The following is a 5672-nucleotide window of genomic DNA, read 5'->3' as shown; positions in this document are numbered from 1 at the left end:
ACATTCGGAATTATGGCGTTTGTCTTCCCCAGTAAATATTAGGCATAATGGAGCCCTGCTTTCCTGGGGATTGCTGAACACCTGCCTGCCCATGGGAAACAGTGAATGCTTGTGTGTGCGACTTTTGCTCTACCTATTAAACTGTCTTTATTGCAACCCATGTGTTTTCTCACTTTTACTCTTCTGATTCTCTCCCCCATCCTACCAGGGGTGAGTGAGCAAGCGGCTGGGTGGTGTTCAGTTGCTGGCTGGGGTTAAACCATGACAGAACCTAGCAAGTCTGAGAGAAACTGGGAAAGAAACATGGGAACACGTGGCTGCTTCAAGGAAGAGGCCAGATGAAGACTGGCAGGCAGTTTTCCAGACTGAGGAAGAAAATGCTGAGCCAGCCTAGTATCGCACTGGGATCTGGAAACTTCCTACTCTAGGTCACGAGCAGGTTGCTGAACTTGGAGGTGGCAATGGCTTCATATTTCTGACCCGGAAGGGAACTCTACTGTGGGTGTCCTGTCACTGCAGAGCTCCCACAAAGTGCACCCTTGCTGTTTGTCTTCTTCCTCTTATTCCATTTCATGACCACCAGCATTGCTCCAGGTATGTGTGATCCATGACTAAGTGGCTGCTGTTGGCTATTGCACCTTATACTTCCCTCAGTGCTGCAAAAATCATCACCAGAGCTGCCAAGGAGCAACCAGATAACTTGCAAAGCTGAAGCCACCCAGCAACGTATTGACAGCTACATCTTCAGACCTCAACACACTTCCTGATGGTTGTGGGAGGGAGCATTCTTTCATCCAAGGTGGCCTGTTTAAAGGTGCCAGCTTTCAACAGGAGGAGGACGCAACAGCATAAGAGAAGTCTAGGGAAGACTTTGAGTTCTACCTGAAATCCCAACACTGCAATCACTTCCACTGTGCAACCCGATAAATACTGCGGGACAAGCCTTACAATGAAGAGGACCCTGCTGGGGGGCACACAGCTGAGTGCTTAATGCAGAGACAGTTCCTTTGTGTGGAAGGAGAGATGGAGACTGCAGCTGGACACACATATCAGGGCTCATCTAACCATGAGCTATTTTCTAGCACAGTACAAACTGAGATAGCTGAGGCCCGAGATAATCTTGCCAACCCTGGAAATTTGCTGGATTTTTTGTCTGTTTTCAGTTCATTGGGATAATGTTCACTAGCTTAAAATAGCATGTTCTTATTTTAGCTATGGGGAAACAAATGTGATTTTTGTTTTTGAAAATATATACAGAATTTGCGGATCAGATTTTCCATAAACTGCAAGTTGGCATCTTTGTTTCATCACAGTTATACCCCCTCTTCTGAACCAGCACCACCTTCCATTTCAAAGCCCAGTCCTTGAGCCTTCTCATATCCCTCCCTCTGGGCAGCTGCAGTTGTTCAAAGTCAGCAAACAACCATGATTTTGTGAGGTTGGCCTGTCTCATCCCCTCACTCTTGATAAGCATCTTCTATTTTGAGAGTATCGCAATGTCACTCTGCTAGTGCTGCATTTATTATCTTCCCAACTTTTGCTCTCAGACTGTTTTCACTTGTATTTAAAGTCACTGGAATGTTTCTAGAATAACTGCTGCTTCCATGTATTGTTTTCTTAGGGGTAGTGGGATAGTCAGGCATTGTGCTAACAATCAAGATGAGTGACTCCAAACTGTGCCTCCACCTTGTATAAAAGAGAGGTTCCAGCTGACCAAACTGTAAATGCCAGATGATTTGGGTTCAGTATTCGAAGTCTGATTGTCATCCTAATCACATTACTCCCATGTGCGTTATTGGCTATAGAGGTTCGTAAGCGTTAACCCTGACGTGTGGATGGGCCAGTTGAGCTTGAGAAATCTTTGATCCCCTGCTCATAGGCTTTTGAGGGAGTGGTGGAGGAAGACTAGTATTTAAATAAGTGTTTATTCTATTTGAAGAAGCTGGATTGCAGTCTGGGGGTGCCGTACGGTCACTCCCAAAGCTGCAGGCAGAACAAGCCAAGACATCACTTAGCTCTGTATTTTAAGACCTTATAGCCCGAGATGAGATGCACCCAAACGAAATTGGAAGGAGTGAAGCCTAGGGATGGGGCTGAAGGTAAGACTCGTAAGAACCGCAGTAGGTGCAGGCCATGGTAGTTGATGAGCGCTGTAACCAGCGTTCCCCATTTGGAATAGTTTTTTCCCTCTCCCTGGAAGAAGAATGTTCTTTCCTCTGCATCTTACACTACTACAGGTTTTTCATGAGAACAGAGGAGTGCTTCCCCTTTTCTGCCCTCAAGATAATCAGATTTTGAAACAAAATAGCAACAGTTATTTCCATTCCCTGTTGTACGCAAAAAGAAATGTGATTCTTAAAGTTAGCTTCTACTGGCTGAAGTGCCCCATTTTCTTTTAACTTAGTCCTAAATTGCTCTCTAAAAGATTTTGCCAGCATTACTCACAAAGAGGTTTTGTCATCAGCATTAGACTCCCTCCTGCTTCAGTTTATGTAAGTAACGAGATGCTTGGGTCACTTGTCTAGTGCTGGCTGCTGCGCCACCCATTTGAATTTGAAAGCATCTTCTCTGTATTATTAGTTAATGGCTGTTTATGCACAAATAATTCTTCCTCTAAGTAAATTATACCTTTGATCTCCATAAGTGGACACAAGGAACTAGGCCCATGCTAGAAGAAGTAGAGGCCTGTTGCCCTCAGTGATATTTGGATCTTGTGTTCTTTGTGTGCCTCTATCTTCTGCTGCAGCCAGGCTCTGGTGTCCAGCTTGCCAAGGTAAGAAACGCAGCCTCGGTAAGAAGTAATAGCACTATAGTTCAGGCACTTGTTCCATGGCTTGATAAAACATCACCACCAAAGTAGCATTGAAATGAAGGAGAGCTGTTCTGCTTGGCAAAGGCTGGGAAATGGAGGAAACCGCCGTTTATAGTGAATTATGTAGAGGTCTGTGTTTTAGAGCATGCTTGATGCTAATGAATGATAGGGACATTGGTTGGACTGAAACTTCAGTTCTGGAGTCTATTCATAGCATATGCTAAGTGGCCCTTATGCTGACAGTGTGACCCCAAACCATGGGAAATTAACCTAGTCTCAGATCTTACTGAAGTCTAAAGCAATGCTGACTTCTATTTTTCATTAAGGCTTGTTGATCTCAGCCAGTTCTGTGCACACATACCTAACTGATGAATTCACACTCTGAGTGACGCTCCAGAGCTGTGACCGAATTTTCCTTTGGTTTTTGGACGGCCAGCTTAGAAACACTGGCCCCAGAACCAGCAGGGTCTTTGTGTTCCTTGTGGTGGGCTTTTGCTCGTTTGCAACACAGATTTCCTTCTCGGGTTGTAAAGACTCTCAACTTGTTATTTGGGAAGACCAAAAGAGGAAAAGCCAACGCGATGATCTGTGTGCTCTGTGGGCACAGAAGACAGACAGCAGCCTGGCCTCCACACCACTTGCCGACTAGCCTCAGGCTGCTTTGTTTCCTCCTCTGCAGGACTAAGTCTATCAGACTAGAAACCCGCATGGACCCAAAGCAAAAGAAAATGTTCAAGTGAAGCCCAGTCTAAACAGGCTGAAGCCAAATGAGATTTTTTTCCCCACAGATGGTAACAGGGGAAGGGAGTGGGACACTTTACAAGATGGAGTTGACGTTTTATGCAGTGCACACAGCAACTCACAGAATCAGTCATTTCTTTTGCCCACCATATGGGATAGTTCCTGCTGCTGGCTGAGGTGGGGTCATTTATTACCCTGTCTAATTATCCAAAAAATAAGGATGCCATTGGCAAATATCACTACTTTTGGAACATGAGTTTTTCACTGGAAACCCAACATTTATGTAACTAATTCTTGTGTCTCCTTTTCTGACATAATGAAGGGCAGAATCAGTTGGCTCCTTGGCAGCTGACTGCTGAAAGCTCGGCCTTGCTCTGTCTGGGGGACAGAAGCAAACTGGAAAGAAGCAGAACTTTACATATTTTCAATAAATAAATACGTAACTTTTGGTCAAAGTGAAATTTGACTTAATACACCTCCACACACATGCTCTCTTGTACAAAGACAGTACATATATCTGTCACATTTCCAGTTTATTTTTCTCCTCCTCCAGAGCGATTTAATTTAGTTTACAGCTAACCTGTAAACTTTCAGTTAGATGGTGACAAGAATGGTGAACATCTAATAAACCCAAACGTTGGTTTAAAAAATTTGATTATAGTGCTCAGCTACTTCCACATCATTGTTACAGCAGCTGAAGTTTCAGCAAGTTTTAAAATACCGTTAAAAAATTGAGGTTTTGCAATTTTTTAGCAGGGTGTCTTAATTGTCTCTTTTGCAAGAAACGTGTGTGAAACTGGTCTTTAGGCAGCATCATTAGACAGCTTTCAAGACAATTGGACATTAGTTATACACAGGAAAGGTCTTTCACCTTAACTCTGTGTGGTGTGAGCCAGGGAGCTCAGGAATGTGAATGAGCCCTACTTCACAGCTCCCAGCTACCTGCAGCCTGGGGAGGAATTAAATTGGCAGATTGTTAGCTAAGTAGCTGAGCAGGTAGAAAAATATTAATCTGAGCAGAGATTATGCTGTAGAAATGTACATTTTGCTACTTATTACTAGTAGTAAAAATCGTTGTTGCGTTTTACGTAACTGAACTATGAATGACCTAAAGTTAGAAAGTGTAGGTGAGTTGTTAATATCCTTATACAAATAAAGATACAGCGTGAATTGTAATGATTTAAAATAGAAAAAGAGGAAGTGCTGAAAAAGTTGTAGTATTTCCTGATGGGGAAGGGAAATTATCTGAGTATGTTTTAACTGGCTGTGTACTGGACTTGAAGGTGTTATGCTGTTAGGAGGCTGCTCATTTGCGAGTTTGTTTTTTAAGCTGATCAGAGTAATCTTAGCTTAACACAGCCATAACTTTCTGTCTATGAATACAGCAGATTCCTGGCAGCTGTAGCCAGAAAAGAACATCATGATTTTCTAGACCAAGGCCGCCTTCTCCTGTGCGATACGGGCTGGGCCGCCCCACGCGTGCCCCAGGCTCCGCTCTCCCCAGGCTCCTGGGGAGCAAGGGCTCCAGCCCACTCTCCAGCCTGGTCCTCCCGTGGTCTCCGGCATAGCGCGGGCTCCCACTGACCACCTTGCAGCTGGGCGCCCGAGCGGGGCTGAAAGCTCCTCGGCTGGAAACACCAAGACTCACGTAGGCTTTACTTTCACTCCCCAGCCTGCAGCCCAGAGAGCGGAGGGAGCCAGCCCCAACCTGGCCACGTTGCCGGCAAGCTGGGGTTTACCCAGGGCAGGAGGGTGCAGGGGAAGCTCCGAGAGCACGGGGCAAGACGTGCTTACACAGGCTTACAGGCTGCAGTTCACTGGCGGTATTGGCATAGCCCGAGAGACTAAAGTGTCGCCACTTGCAGACCTTGGCGGCTGGCAGGAGCGAGAAGCCCGGGGAGGTGCTGTGAAAGCTCCCGGGTGGCTGTCAGGTCTGGGGCTGTGCAATCCATCAGGGAAGCTGTCTGGAATGTAGGGCATTGGGACAGCTGCACCAGGCCCGGCGAGGAGCTCGGGAACGCCGCAACGCTTAGAGTTTGGAAACCGTGACAGATACTTGTGCTGGCTGGTATGAGGGCCAGGAGGTGGAGCCCAGCTCGCTGGCTGTGTTCAGTGTCAC

The sequence above is a fragment of the Vanellus vanellus genome, assembly GCF_965231255.1.
Source record: "Vanellus vanellus genome assembly, chromosome: 8".
Taxonomy (NCBI): domain Eukaryota; kingdom Metazoa; phylum Chordata; class Aves; order Charadriiformes; family Charadriidae; genus Vanellus; species Vanellus vanellus.
Note: the sequence above shows the minus strand (reverse complement) of the source record.